Source organism: Moschus berezovskii, chromosome 26 (genome assembly GCF_049115385.1).
Source record: "Moschus berezovskii isolate FMDL1 chromosome 26, NW_MosBer_1.0, whole genome shotgun sequence".
NCBI lineage: Eukaryota > Metazoa > Chordata > Mammalia > Artiodactyla > Moschidae > Moschus > Moschus berezovskii.
The window spans coordinates 37354661-37371167 of record NC_142485.1 but is presented as its reverse complement, the minus strand read 5'-3'; the positions used below and the strand labels follow the sequence as shown (position 1 = coordinate 37371167).

The 16507-nt window shown below is 41.6% G+C and overlaps 1 pseudogene; it reads right to left on the bottom strand.

Moving 5' to 3' along the window:
- Positions 1–1537: 1537 nt before the first annotated feature.
- Positions 1538–16507, bottom strand: part of LOC129549199 (eukaryotic translation initiation factor 3 subunit C-like) — a 64717-nt pseudogene continuing 49747 nt past the window's right edge.

Below are 16507 nucleotides of genomic sequence, written 5' to 3'. Positions count from 1 at the left end.
TCTGTTCATGGAATTCTCCAGGCAAGAATACTGGAATGAGTTTCTATTTCCTTCTCCAGGGAATCTTCCCAGCCCAGGGATCAAACAAACCCAGGTCTCCCACATTGTGGGCAGATACTTTACCATCTGAGCCACCAGGGAAGCCCATTAGCTCTTCCCATTGAAGGAGTATAATGAATGATCTCTCGTTGAAGTCATGAAGATCCACCTCAGTTTTCTGGGCAGAGCTTTGTAAGGTAAACATTCAGGGTGATATCTTCAGGGTCCTCTGTGAAGCTGGGTTAATCTGTCTCCAGAAGTATTTGTAGAATTATTCAGTCCCTTTCAGAGCTCTGGCCATTAACAGTTTTCACTGTCACAAAGGGAGAATCAAAGCAAGTTTGATTTATTCAGGTAAATAAACTCTCTCATTTCCACAAAGTAATAATGAGGAAAAAAGGAAGACAAGGCTTAACTCACCAATTAAACTTGACCTGTTGTTCAGTCATGTAGACAGGCTGTTTCAAAGACCTAGTCCTATCCTTGGAGTGTTACAGACCCTGCGTGAAGCCTCTGGCCCCCACCTCCCTAATCCAGTACAGAACAGGATACATGCATCATACTCTTCACTCACTCACATGGTTCTTATTACACTAAACACTCACTAAGTGCCTGTACTAGTTGCTCACATTGGACAGACTTAGAAATCAAAGATGAAAAAGTCCCCATCCCTGACTCCAAGGAAGGGACAGTGTTCCAGGAGGGGGAACATTTAGCAAGTCACCCTTTACACAAACCCCTGCACAGTGCAGCAGGACAGGGAGGTTCTAGTTGGAGATTAGCGAAGTGTCCATAGAGGATATGGCGCTTGAGTGAGTCCTGAGTGTGCCTCAGTGTTTGCCAGAGGGACAGAGAAGAAAGTTCACATCATGCACAGAGAGCCACCCAGTCGGGAATCGAACATGGCACGTGAGGAAGGAGCTGAGGCTGCTTGGATAGAGATGAGGAACCAGAGACACAGGAAACAGGGCCATGATCAAATTCAAACCTAGGTGTTAGAAGGATCATTCCAGGACTTACCTGGCCGTCCAGTGCCTAGGACTCCATGCTTCCAATGCAGGGGGCATGTGTTTGATCTCTGGTCAGGAAACTAAGACCTGGCCTGTTGCTGTTGCTTTGTTGCTCAGTCATATCCAGCTCTTTGGGAGCCTATAGACTGAGGCCCACCAGTCTCCTCTGTCCGTGGGATTTCCCAGGTAAGAATACTAGCATGGTTTGTCATTTCCTTCGCCAGGGGATGTTCCCAATCCAGGAATCAAACCTGCTTCTCCTGCATTGGCAGACCAGTTCTTTTCTCACTGAGCCACCAGAGAGATCCCACATGCCATGGGGCAAAAAAAAGGAGAGAGAAGGATCATTCTAGGAGTGTTGACATGCTAGAAGCGCTTTTTAAATATATATATATATAAAAACAGACCTTTAGTGGCAGACCTTTAACGCAGTGTGGTTGGACCTAAAGGGTGAATGGTCTAGAGCACTGGGGACAGAAGTCAAGCCATCAGTAGGCCGTCTGAGACTGATGCTGGAGGTAGCCACCCCAGCGCATGTAGCCCTCATTTTTCTGGTAGCCATCTTTCTGGTCTCGGAAGTAGCCACCATAGGTACCCTGCTTGTGGTCAAACACCCGCGTGTTCTCCACCAGGCTGCGCAGCTTCTCGGCCAGCTGCAGGGCCAGGTTCTGCTGGGCAGTGGGCTCTGTGCAGTGCATCACCATGGTCTGCAAAGGCTGGTCCAGGGAGCCATCAACTCCTCATAATGATCACCTTGCTGATGATGGAGTGTACCATGTGCAGGTCCAGCTCAAACATGTTGGAAAGCGGATCCATGCTGATGGAGTCGTGGACACTGCTATACGTGAACAGGTAGGTCCGCAGTGACTCTTCCTGGATCTTCCTAACCAGCATGGTTCTGACTTTGTTGGCCTCTGGGGAAAAGTCCCACACTTTGCTATTCATCTTCTCATTGATGATAAAACTGTGCCAGTTGCCCATCTTCATGGCCTTGGAGGCAACGACCGTATGTTCCCTCATGGACTCCGGGGGGCCCAGCAAGGGCTGCCATTCACCTACCCACAGCTGGTGATGGAACTGCTTGCTGATCATGCATCAGTGGGCATCACTCTCGTGGGCGGCCATGTAGGGGATCTCCAGGAACACGGCCAACACCAGGTAAACACCTTCCAGCAGTTCCAGTTTTATGTGCAGGTGGCAGGTCACCTGCTGACACCACTCCACCTTCTCCTGCTCCTGGTTGCGCTCCTGCAGGCTGTGCAGCAGCAGACCCTGGCCCAGAAGCTCCTTGGCCTGGCTGCTTGACTGGATGTCCAGCAGGGCGTTGTGTGCATCCTTGGTCAGGCCTTGGCGGAAGGCACAGATGCCCAGCTGCACCATGGTGCGGTTGTACAGGATCTGGACTGGTGGGTCTGCATGCTGAATGTTGTCCAGCAGGTGGCTCATGAGCATGAGGTCCCAGGCCTGGTACCAGCGGGAGTGCAAGGCATGGTGGTAGATATGGCAGAGGGTGGCGCACGTGCAGTTTCGGTCTGTGCAGTCCTTGGCATAGATGTACTTGCACAGTCTCTCCATCAGCACAGCTGAGTCTTCACCCTCATTTTCGGCCTGATCTTGCTCAGACTTTGAGGAACCCTCAGGGGGGTAAGCTGCCTCTGATGGGCCTTGTAATCAAACTTGTAGTAGGGGTGGAGAATGTGCCTCGGGTAGACGTGGCAGATCTCCTCAGTGGTGCCCTTCTCCTCCAGGAAGCGCCGCACACGCTCAATGATGGTACACACCTGGGTCTCATCCTTCAGGTGCTCCACATACTCTTGGGAGTGAGGATCAGTGTTCTGCATTATTTTATTAGATTCTTCATCCATTCGTTCCACCAGAGTTAAGATCAGCCACGGACACCCAGGGGCTGGTCTGCGTTATGCAGGTTCTCACTCTGTTCCAGAATGTTCTCTCTGACAAAGATGTTGGGGTTTGCAAACAGGATGTCCATCAGCTCATTGCTGCAGTCCAGACACTTCTGCCACATCTCAGGCTTCATGTATGTGGCCAGGTTGGCGTTGTGGTCATAAAGAGAAGTGGTGATGTTGAACTTGATCTTGACCCTCTCCTAGGTTGTTTTCAGAGGCAATCTGAACCAGCGGCTGAAGCAGCTCAATCTGGGCTGCACGATCAGTTCCTTTCTTGCCTCCTGCCTGTATGATTTCATTCAGTTTCTGGATGACAAGTGTGGGTGATCTTAGTTCCCTTGGCAAACATTTTTGGCTTCTCCTTAAGGAGGGGCACTCCACCTCGGACATGAGATCTCTCACTGGGCAAAGAGAAGTGATTTATTTTTGCCACCCAAGTTTGAGATCATGGGAACTTAAACTTCCAAAAGTAGAAGTTATGTGTCTGAAAATAAGAGCGAATTTTTAAAATATGAAGAGCATAAATGAAGAAACCTTAGTTAATGATGAGAAGCAGGAGATAAGAAAAAGGCAGTTCCAAGGAAAAGTACCAAGTTTCCTTTTGGAATGCTGCCTTGATTGTGATTCTCTTCTCTGAAACTGGAAATAGAGAGGAAGGAATAGGTTTGAGGTTTCAACCTGGCTTCAGACTGGGCATGGATGTGGTTCAGTGCAGAGGTGCACTCGGAGGGAGACACAGTTGCCTTCAAGCCCCAGTTGTGCGGGGCGGGAGCTCTGTGGCCTTGCTTCTTCCCCTCACCTTCCTGAGCAGTGACTCCATCTGTAAAAGGAGCACCATCGTTTATTCCTTGTGGAAGCAGTTTTTCCCAAACTGTATGGAAGAGTCTAACGGTGTCTCTACCTTAATGATGAAATTCCTACATGAAATCCAGGTGAAATTCTTCAGCGGTTGTTGGAGAGCAGATATATTAGTGCATCTGTGTTTCTGTACCCCTGGCATCAAATAAATATATGTTAAATTTAAGTGAATCCAATAATAAGAGGGATGTGGTGAAGGGCAGTAAAGGACACACATCTGCAAGGAAGGAAATATTAATTTATAAATTGCTTTGCGCCAGGCAAGTTTATATGCATTTTCTGATTTTAGTTTTGTTTGAATCCAATGCTTTTGTCCTGAATTCAACTAATAAGAGAACTAACATTTAGGAATATTCATTGTATTACTCTCTAAAAATATGTTACTATATCTCTGATCAATAACATTAGGATGACAGAAGACGTATTATGTGTCTTTGGTCTATATTGTATTAAGGGGCTTAACACAATTCCCTTGATAGGAATTGAGTCCTTATTGACAACAAAGTCAAGCTGACAGTCACCACGCTGGTAGGTGTACTCCTCGCTTCTCTGTTCTTCCTTTGCCCATTTGCCACCAGACCCTTCGAACGGGAAGTTAGGCAGTCAAATTGGTCCGTTGTGCACGGCGGCATACAGTGCTGGAAGAGGTAAAAATAACACAGGCCTGTGATGGAGCTGTCAGCACCCGGTCACAGGCATGGCTGCAAGTGCAAGCATAATTTTTAGAAGGCTTAGGAAGAGTGTAGTATTTATTCTGGAAAATAAGCCAAATAAGATTTTTTAAAAACACAGTGGTTCCTTCATCCAGTAATAAATTCTCTCCTTCCCGCTTAGGGGACTGCATCTCAGATGCTCTTGGCCTCAGCTGCAGCAGGAGCCGAGATAGCCAGGCCCTCTGCCCTCTGCCTCTGCTGAGTGAGCGGGTGAACTTGCTGCTGTGCAGGAGCCAGTGGTCAAGTGAGTGCTTTTTTTTTTTTTAATCATATGTCACTCCCTTTATCACATTTTTACCTGTATGACATCACAGACTGGCAAATGGTAGCAACCTTTGACCTTCCTTTGAGGAGCCCGCCCTAGCAGTCTCCGTGCACAAGCTGCCTTCAGTGACCCCCGCACACGCGGTCACCACGGGGGTGTGGATAGAGCTAGGCCATTGCCGGAGACTCCAGCTCAGTCTTGGGTGAAGCCCCTGAATTTGCATTTTTAACACATATGCTAAGACAGGCCTTTCAGAGACCACATTTTGACTAATGCTGACCTACCGTCTTCTCAGATCTCCCTAAGTTTTATAACTGATTTTCCAAAGAACATTAGTTTTTAATTCTCGTTCCTCCTATGTAACCCTGAGCAGTGGAATCAGCCTCTTGACTCTCTGTCTCTCCATCTGTAGTGGAAGCTAAGCATTGTCCACACAAAATCCGACCCTTTGTTTCTTATTTATAAACAAAAGTGTGTGTCACTTGTATATTGCATTCAGTTTACAATGCATTTCTCAAAGAACTCGTTATTTTTGTTGATAACCAAAATAAACAAACTGCCAGACAGGTCGGTCCTCTTTCCAGAGGGCACAAATAGGAAAACAAGGCTTGGAGATTTAAGAGCAGCTGGTAAGGGCAGGACCTCTCTAAGCCTGTATCTTCTGACTTTGTTATTTTCCGTTTGTTACATTCTCTGTCACCAGAAGCCTTTCTCAAAATTCTTGCCCCAGATGTTTTTAACTAAGAAGCAAAGGCATGCTGAGTTCTTGCAGTGCCCCAGGAAGCTTTGGCCAATCTCAAGGGAAAACTCTGGAATGTTTTCTCTATTCTTCATAGTAAAGCACCTGACTTCTACAGAATGTTCTGTAGACATTATTAGGGTTATCATTTGGGCATCTTGGGAGCCACAGTGTGACCAAAGTATACCTTCTGATCTAATTTTAATCAATCTCCTCCCAAGACACATCTTGAATGTGGGCTCCCATGACAGGATTAATTTAAGAATTTTCCTGGCTAGGAACATATTTGTTTTTAATTTAATATAGAACCCCAGAGATTACAGTTGACCAAAACATCGCCATGAACCTCTTTCCCCTGCCTTGTAAATCACAAAAATGTAAAGATTATCTCCATATGATTTATACTAAAATAAATTAAGTTCTGAGGTGGTTTTACAGATATAGAAGTATTTATTAACAACTTGGTCCTTATACATAATATGTTGAAAAAACATATTCCCCAGTCCTTTTATCTTCTGTATTTCTGAACACTGAAGTAAAAAAGTGTATTAAGGAGTGTGAATATAAAGGAAACTATGGCTTTAAGGATTTTATTGCTCCAAGATTGTTCTTACACAATTGAAACAGAAAATAAAGAAGTGCTTTGAAAAAGAAGGGATATTCAGCTATAATAAAAGTAAGTAAATTAAATAAATTAGACATAACTCCTCTGTTTGAAGAAAAAAAAACAAGAATCTTTCCTTAGGTATTTACATTTTCTTTTTCAAAAGTAAAGACCAAAAGTTTACTTTCCAAATTGCTAAGTCCAAGCAAGAAGAAAAAGAAGCTAGATCCAAGAAAAATTACAATATATCACTAGATTTTTCCAATCAAAATCTGGGCCAAAATGGAATTGCAGGCAGGCTTCTATTCTACAAGTTATTTAAAATAAATAAAAAATATCTTAAAACCTTCATGATGCAAGTCTGCAGGAAAAGTAAGAGGTGGGGAGATGGAGAGCATTTAATCCCCAAATCACAGTGTGAAATTCAGAATAAAATAGTTGTCTCACTTAGGGATAATTGAATAAAACTCACACAAACAAAGTTATCCCTTAATCGGTAGGCTCTGGATCCATGAACTGTCTCAATTCTAAAAAGTGGCTGAAAGGTTGTGAATTACTGCTGTGGCAGTCTTGGTAGACTTCTGCCCACTTCTGCTGGATTCTCTGCCTATGATTCAGCTCAGGCTCTTCTAGGCTGCTTACTGGATATTATTCGAGCCAGCAAATTATACGCATCAATCTTCTGTTTGTAAACAGGGGTGCTGTGTATGAGACTGTCCTGAGTGGGTGCAGAAAATATGAGAAACTTGCATGAGCAGGCGTCCCAGACACACTCTTGCTGCTTTGTGGCCTTTCCTCAGCTCCCACCTGTGATTTAGTGGGAAATTCCTCATGACCAGTGTAACTTAGTTATCCAAAGAGCGAAAAGTTCAGGCATAGTTTTCTGTTGTTGTTCTTGAGCATGATAAGTTGTGGTTGACTAGAAGTAGATCTCACAAAATATCTTTGTGAGATGTCTCCGAAATGAAAGTTTCCCAGTAGTAATCATTGTGGGCATATATCCGGCAGTCCATGTTGTTTTGTAGAAAAATAATTTGAGGTATGCATTTATACCAAATAAGGAACATTGGGAAATGTTTTTGGCCAGTTAAAAAGAATAAGGTTGGTGACAGGCGATCTTTGGAAGGGTGCTGGGATGGGCACGTGGTGTATCCATAGTCTTTGTGGTGCCTAGATGCCCACAAGGGGCACCAACCACAGAGGATGCTCTCAGCAGTCTGATGATGCAGAGAACCTCCCTCTCTACCAGGAACAGCGATGCTCAGGGAATGCTAGAAATAGGCTCACCTGTGGAAAAGTACCCTCTTCAGGGCTGATATGGATGCAGCTTTGTTGTTTACTCACTCAGTTGTGTCTGACGTTTTGTGAGTCGGACTGCAGCACGCCAGGCTTCCCTGTCCTTCACCGTCACCTGGAGCTTGCTCAGATTCATGTCCGCTGGGTCGGTGATGCCATCCATCCATCCCATCTCTTCTCATCTCGTCCTCTTCTCCTCCTTCCTCCTGCCTTCAATCTTTTCCAGCGTTAAGGTATTTTTCAGTGACTCAGCTCTTCACATCAGATGGCTAAGAATTGGGGATTCAGCTTCAGCATCAGTCCTTACAATGAATATTCAGAGTTCATTTCCTTTAGGATTGACGGCTTTGATATCCTTGCTTTCCAAGGGACTTTCAAGAGTCATCTCCAATACCACAGTTCGATAGCATCAAGTCTTCAGTGCTCAGCATTCTTTATTCTTCTGCCACATCCATACATGACTACTGGAAAAACCATAGTTTTGACTATATGTAACTTTGTTGGCAAAATAATGTCTCTGCTTTTTAATACACTGTCTAGGTTTATCAGCTTTTCTTGCAAGGAGCAAGCATCTTTTCATTTCATGGCTGCAGTCACTGTCCACAGTGATTTTGTAGGCCAAGAAGGTGAAGTCTGTCACTGTTTCCATTGTTTCCCTATCTGTTTGCCATGAAGTCAGGGAACTGGATGCCATAACCTTAGTTTTTTGAATACTGAGTTTTAAGCTAGCTTTGTCACTGTCCTCTTTCAACTTCATCAAGAGGCTTTTTAGTTTCTCTTTGCTTTCTGCCACAAGGGTGGTATAATCTGCATATCTGAGGTTATTAATATTTGTCCCAACAATCTTGATTCCAGCTTGTGCTTCATCCAGTCAGTCTAGCATTTCTCATGATGTACTCTGCATTTAAGCAGAGGTATAATATACAGCCTTGACGTACTCCTTTACAAAATTTGAATTAGTCCATTGTTCCATTTCTGGTTCTAACTATTGCTTCTTGACCTGCATACAGGTTTCTCAGGAGGCAGGTCAGGTGTCCTGGTAGTCCCATCTCTTGAAGATTTTTTCATGGTTTGTTGTGATCCATACAGTGAATGGCTTTAGCATAGTCAATGAAACAGAAGTAGATGATTTTTTGGAATTATCTAGCTTGTTCTGTGATCCAACGGATGTTTGCAATTTGATTTCTGATTCCTCTGCCTTTTCTAAATCTAGCTGATACATCTGGAAATTCTCAGTTCATGTGCTGCTGAAGCCAAACTTGAAGGATTTTGAGCATTAACTTGCTAGCATGTGAAATAAGTGCAAATGTGCAGTAGTATGAACATCACTTGGCATTGTCTTTCTTTGGGATTGTAATGAAAACACCTTTTCCAGTCCTGTGGCCACTGCTGAGTTTTCCAAATTCGCTGGTGTATTGAGTGCAACACTTTCATAGCATCATCTTTTAGAATTTGAGGTAGCTCAGCTCGAATTCCATCACCTCCACTAGCTTTGTTCACAGTGAAGTTTCCTAAGGCCCACCTGACTTTGCACTCCAAGATGTCTGGCTCTAGGTGAGTGATCACACCATCATGATTATCCAGGCCATTAAGATCTTTTTTTGTATATTTGGTCTGTACATTCTTGCCACCTCTTCTTAATATCTTCTGCTTTTGTTAGGTCAATACAATTTCTGTCCTTCAGTTTGCCCATCTTTGCATAAAATGCTCCCTTGGTATCTCTAATTTTCTTGAAGAGATCTCTTGTCTTTCTCAATTTTATTGTTTTCCTGTTTTCTTGCATTGTTCACTTAAGAAGGCTTTCTGATCTCTCCTTGCTCTTCTTTGAAATGCTGCATTCAGATGGATATATTTTTCCTTTTCTTCTTTGCCTTTTGCCTCTCTTCTTTTCTCAGCTATTTGTAAGTCTTCTTCAGACAACAATTTTGCCTTTTTGCATTTCTTTTTCTTGGGGATGGTTTTGATCAGTGCCCCCTATACAGTGTTATGAACCTCTGTCTGTAGTTCTTCAAATACTCTATCTTCAGATCTAATTTCTTGACTCTATTTGTCACTTCCTCTGTGTAATCATAAGGGATTTGATATAGGTCATACCTGAATGGTCTAATGGTTTTCCCTTCTTTCTTCAATTTAAGTCTGAATTTGGCAATAAAGATTTCATAATCTGAGCCATAGTCAGCTCCTGGTCTTATTTTTGCTGATTGTATAGAGCTTCTCCATGTAAAGAATGTATTAATCTGGTTTCCATACTGACCAAAGTGATTCACACTTTGAAGGTCAGCATGATTTGATTACAGAACTTCTACAGGGCTGGAGAAATAGAGACTCTTGGAGGTCACAAACAAAACCATCTGCACAGCAAGTCCCAGGGGAAAGGAGCAGTTATGGGACAAGAGACTAAGACAGACTTGCCTGTGACTGTTTGGGAGTTTCCCAGGGAGGCTTGGGGATTATCTGGAGAGATCAGTTATTATCCACTCATCTAGTGGCAAGTTGATTTCTTTGATTACACCCCCTTTCCACCATGAGGACAGCAAATTTGTCCTCATGGAAATGGGTGCATATCACATATAAGAAATTAGCTTTCCTTGCCTGCAATGAGATGGCTGGATGGCATCACCAACTCGATGGACATGAGTTTGAGTGAACTCCGGGAGTTGGTGATGGACAGGGAGGCCTGGCGTGCTGTGATTCATGGGGTCGCGGAGAGTCGGACACGACTGAGCGACTGAACTGAACTGCCTGCACGGCTTCTGCTAGCATTGCTTGACCCCTTTAAAGATTTCTCCATTGTGGTATTTTGTACAAAATTATCCTGCTAAGGAATTTACAAAATATCTGCTTCCTGCCCTTTCTACAAGGGAGAAAATCATAGTTCATCAGTATAGGAGCTAAGATTGCTCCCCAGCCATTTAACACTTCTGTTACCGCTGAACAGAGGGGCAGAGATTGATTTCTGTTAAGGAAGTTGGCTCCTGCTTTACAAAGTAAGTAATGAGTTTTACATCTGAAATCTACTGTTCTTTGGAGTAACTCTTAACAGTCCCATGACCATGGAAGGCTGTGGCAAAACAAAACAGAGTCTACAAATTCAGGGACTTCTGGGAGTAGGAGAAAAATTCCTTTGAGTAACAAAGGCTGATTAAAATTTAGCCTCGAAGTGAAGATTGAATCAGGGCTAAAGCTGTTTATTCCCATTATTGAAACCTCTTGAAACAAAGTTTGATATAGTTCCATGTATTTTGGCATCTAGTATTACTACTTAAGGTTTTGAAAGTTTATTATATTAGTAATTTTAAAGAATTGAATGAGGCTTGAAACATTCATCCAATTCAGAGGATATAAAGAAATACTATGTTGTAAAAGAAAAATAGAAAGCAGAAAATTAACATGTGATACAGTATTATTAACTAAAGTACAGAGTTTCTTCAAATTTCACAAAATTTTATGCTAGTGTCCGTTATTTGCTTTCATACCTTATTCAAGATTCCACATTGTATTTAGTTGCACTGAGCAGCTTCAGCTGCCTGCAATAAATTCTGGTGAATTCTCTTCTCATTTTCATTCTGTAACAAATATTTTCTAATTTTCCTTGTTTTGGCTTTTAGATATACCCATAGTTTAAAAGTAAGCATTTAATTTCCAAATTCTTGGGGTTTTGAAAGTATCTTTGATATTAATTTCTCATTTTGATATTAGTTTCTCATTTAAATTCTCTTTCCTCTGTAAGGTTTTTTTTTCCAGCCTTCTAGCTTTATTAAGGCTTTCAAAGGCTAAGTCAAAGATCTCTCCTGGTAAATACGTGGATTATTTTCAAGTACATTTTGATTAGGCTTACCTGGTGGCTCAGATGTTAAAAATCTGCCTTCAATGTGGGAGACCTGGGTTCGATCCCTGAGTTGGGAAAATCCTCTATAGCAGTGCATGGCAACCCACTCCAGTATTCTTGCCTGGAGAATCCCCATGGACAGAGGAGCCTGGCAGGCTACAGTCCCTGGGATCACAAAGAGTTGGGCACGATTGAGCGACTAAGCACAGCACAATACATCTTTTGATATTGATTTCTAACATAATTCTACATTAATAAGAGAACAGACTCTGTTCTATTTCAATACCTTTAGACCATGAAATTTTTGCACCTTGTTTTATGTCCCTGGATTTGTTTCAGTGTCTCCTGGTTTACAGTCTGTGGGAACTTGAATAGAGTTTGTATCCTACTGTTGTGTGAAAATTGTATAAATCTTAATCATGTTGAACTGGTTCATAGTGCTTTTCAACTCTACTATATCCTTCTACTTTTCTGTATATTCCTTCTATTAATTTTTGAGAGTTTGATATTGAAACTTCAACTAAAAAATCTTAATTTATCTACTTAAAAAATAATTGTAATATTAGTTGAACTATATGTTACTTTCTTCTGTATTTTTCAAGTCTCCTGTAAATGTATTATCTTACTTCCATAGTTTGAAAAATAAAAAAGAAAGAGAAAAAAATAAACAAACCTTGAATGGATTAAAGTAGCACACAGTAAATCCTTTCAATGGATAAACCAGTTCAGGGAAAAGAGATAAAAAGTATGCATCACCCACCTTGGCATGATTGCCGAAGGCTTGTAATTAAGTTGAGGAAAAGAAAGCATAGGGCAGGAAGGAAAGAAATACTGTAAATCTAAGATATGTGTCTAGAAAGAATTCTGAATGTGGCTATTGGCACTTGTAACTGACCAAGTCAAACATTTGAAAAACTATTAAGGTTTTAAGAAAGTGTGTTGCCCATCTGCATGGACACACACACACACACAAACACATATATGCAAGAGTTAAAGTGACTTTTGGTCCCTAACTTTCTGGTAGGCTGGAGAGCCAACTGAGAAAGCTGCTTAGCAACCAAAGAGAAAATACCATCCCAGTCTTGTTTCCAGATAAGGATATTTTATTGTCCAAGGAAAGTAATAAAAAAAGAATAAACAATCAAAAGGAGTAGCCAAGAGCTGTGGAGAAAAGGTAGAAGGAGGGGCCCTTCTAGGAACCAGAATCACAGTCTAAACTAAAAACCTGCTCCATTCTCCCAACATAAGCGCTCTGCAACATTTTCTGGCATGATTTCTACATATGAGTAACTTCACTATGTTTCTCATATCTCACTTTTTCTGGTGCTGAGAAGCATCTGTCCCTGTTCTACCACTGCAGAGAACAGGGATTGGCAGGTGGCAGTTGGTGGCGGATGATAACTTGTCTGTTTAGTACAGAGATCTCCAGACAGAGAAATACGTCTGCATGAATAGATGCTTGGAGAGCGTGGACACTGGGTCCCTCATGAGTTTTAATAATGGGAATAAACAACTTTACCCTGGATTTGATCTTCACTTCAAGGGTAAGTTTTAATCAGCCTTTTGTTGCTCAAAGGAATTTTTCCCACCTCCACAAGTCCTTGAATTTGTAGACTCTATATTGTTTTGCCACAGCATCCCAATGAGTTTTATTAATGGTCATGGGATTATTAAGATTTATTCCAAGGAGAGTCATGACTTGGATGACTTGATGGGACTCTTACTTGGGCAATGAGTTACTGTGTATTTTATTGTTCAAGAGAGAGGAACGCAAATAGTTAGTGACCAGAAAGTCACTAGTGATGATGTAGTGATTAGTGATGAGCCCCAAATAGTGCTTTCCTCCCTTTTGGGCACAAGGATCAGATTATATACATTCTGGCCAACTTGAAATTGCTCTAGTCAATGAAACATCAGCTGAGTTCTCTCAGTTCAGGATGGGAGATTTTATGCATCAGAGCACAGTTCACCACTCCTCTTTTTCTGTGTCACATTTCCCAGTAGTACTCCACAGGGTGAGTGTTGCATTGGTCTGAGAGAGGACCACAAGGAGAGGAGCATCAGCTCAGCCCCATAATGGATGTGTGATAGAAGAGAAATAAGCCATTGCTTTTTTTCTCAAATCACTGAGATTTAAAAGTATTTGTTATTGTCACCTAGAATACTTTCTTATCTATTTATTCCAAAGGAATCATTACCAGACTTGAAAGGCTGTTTATTTCCTTTCACCACATAGTTTCTCAATTTTTTTTGACCTCTTACCTTTTCTTTTTCCTTTAAGGAACCTAGAAGTTAAAACATTTTCTTCTCTCAAACTTCAACTCCTTGAATTATGTCATTACTGGTTACTAATAGCTGCTACTTAACATTTTTACCCCAGCCAACTTGATATTAGTCACTTAGTGTGTTTCTAAATAAGTCTATTTATTAAATATAATAAGACTCAAACCTGCAAAAGAATAAGAATAAAACTGGATTTGAACAGTTATGTGGGGAAATATGCACAGTTAAATGGTACCTGCTTATCTCTTAAATCAGTTGTTTAAGAGTTATCAACATTAAGGCAACATGCACGGTGTGTAAGACGTGAATTATAAGACACATATTTCTGCAGTCAGCCTTACAAGGCACTGAAAAGAAAATCCATCAGAGTATCTTATTTTGTTGCCAAGAACAAATAGTTCTAGGCTCTTCTTTACTTAGAATCATCATTCTACTCTAACTAAACCCTGGAGCATCTTTGAAAATAAATCTATTTCTTTCCTCTTTTCTTTCTTTTCCTAATCAGTGAATTTTATACAGTAATAAGCAGGAGCAAAGGATTTATTCCAATGCATGAACAAATTACAAAAAGCAAGTAAGCATGGACTTGATTTTCCTGCTTCTTGAAGGACTAGGAAGTGGGAGATATAGGATCAGGGAAACGTCTTCTCCTGTTTTAATAGATGGAGAGCTGGGGTAAATTTGAGGAGTTCTTTGAGTTTGTGCTTTACAGCCCTTTCTGCATTACAGGGCACAGGTGTAAGGGACAGCCATGGTTGTCTGCTGTGAGTCTGGACAAGCAGCCTGAGAACCACCTAACTGCAATTGAAGCTAACACAGTCATTTGCTTCTGAAAAGACCGACTAATGGTTGTCTATACGTCAGAATCTTCTAGGGAACTTTTCAGATAAAGTGATTACTTGATCCCTTATTAGACTAGTTAAATAAAAAATTTTATTAGCAAGTTCTTTGGATGATTGTTTATTTCTATGTGAGCCCCCTAGGCTTATCTTGGGGGCTTCCCAGGTGGCTCAGTAGGTAAAGAATCCACCTGCAATGCAGGAGACATAAATCCGATCCCTGGGTCTGGAAAATTCCCTGGCGGAAAACATGGCAACCCACTCCAGTGTTCTTGCCTGGAGAATCCCATAGACAGAGGAGCCTGGCGAGCTGCAGTCCATGGGGTCACAAAGAGAGACACGACTGAAGCGACTGAGCACGCAGGCACACTGGCTTATATTGACATCTGGGGACTGGCCCTTTAGTGAACTCTAGAGTTCAGTGATTTCTAACTTGGTGGTATGTTCTAGAGAGACATATCCACTCACCCCAGCTTCCTTGTTTCCCTACACATCTTGGAGACATACTTAAGGCACATTTTCAAGGTGTCATGTAAATGAATATGCCAAAATACCTGTACACTCAGCTTACCATTTTGAAGTTCTATCATGACCGTGATGCTCATTAAAAATACAGATGTTATATAAATTGCATTTAAACTGGCTTATATCCATGACAGCTTTCTCTGTATTCGAGGTCAAGGAAACACATGTCCTCTAAAAGCCTCAGTTTCCCTCCACAATCTCAGACAACTTCTCCAGGCATCACCTCCTTCCTTCCTTCCCTCCTGCCTCCCTCCCTTTCTTCCTTTTTTCCTTCCTTCCTTCCTATGGGCCAGCAGGGTCCTGTCATCACTCTGTTTTGTCTTTTAAACTGGCATTTTCTTTATGCCTCTGTTAGATTAATGGTCCTGTCTTTTGTACCCTGACATTAGTCTTTAATTTCCACTTGGTATTATCAGATGGAGAAGTAGTCCACTGTTCAAAATGTTTCTCACTTTTCTGAAGAGACTTCTATAAAAGATATTATTATTATCAAGTGGTTAATAGTATCCCAAAGACTTTAGCAGGATGCAATTCTAGTTAAATTTAAGTTGGTTGTTATACAAACACCTCTATGGGTTAATGATTCTGTAAAATATTCCAGCATTCAAGATGTACTTAAAATCAGTTGCAGTTTTTATAATATCACAAGGTTAACATTATTTTCATTCACCTTGAGTTTCTGAGGGAAGAAAAAGTCATACAAGGATCATCTATAAGCAGAATTATTTCCTTTTCTGTTATCTCACAAGCATAGAACCGGCATGAATTTGAACGGAAACTTGAGAAGTTAAGTAGAAGTATTTTGTCTTTCTCTTGCTTTTCTCTGGTTATGCCCCACTTTTTTTGACAGTTCATATTTCTGATCAGCCTGGTGTGTGTAAATGACACTCCAGTTGTGGTCTGATAATGGATTAAGGTGTTAGCCCTCCCAGAGTTATTTGTACTTTAATAATAAATGCAAAGGACCACATAAGTTTAAGAAATCAAGGTCTAAAACCATCTCATTGGGATGTGATTCCCTGCCCTTCCATGCCTCTCCTGCATAGTGGTCCCTCCCCTCTTGGGGAGCAGGAGCTTTGATGGAGGTGGTATGCTTGCTGAATGCTCTCTGAATGCCAGGCATGCTTTCTCCTGATGGATGCTTCCACTGCAGGCCTGAGCACAAGGTTAGAGTCAGGTGACTGTAGTTCATAACCCACAGCACGCAATTACCTGACAGTGTTCTATCAGAATAGAAGATAGTCGAGACATTTATGCCACCCTTAAACATATTAAGTTGTTAAAGCATATAAAAATAATACTTCAGCTAATATTGTTTGCAGTGTCAGGATGCAGATATATAGAGACAGTTCATATTTTATACTTAATTAATGTGCAATGATAGGCTGGTTTCTCCATAATTGAATAACTGAGTCTTCTGATATGCTTTGGGTCATAAGCTTGAATGGCCTTGTTCAGACTACTTTAACAAATACCTGCTCATGCCCCCTTTTTTTCTTTTTGCACAGATATGGGTGGTTTAACAGAGTGGATAAATGTCAGGGAAGTCCTGTGGTTATGAACGATGAGTCACAAAATGGTTATGGACATTGGAGGTCAT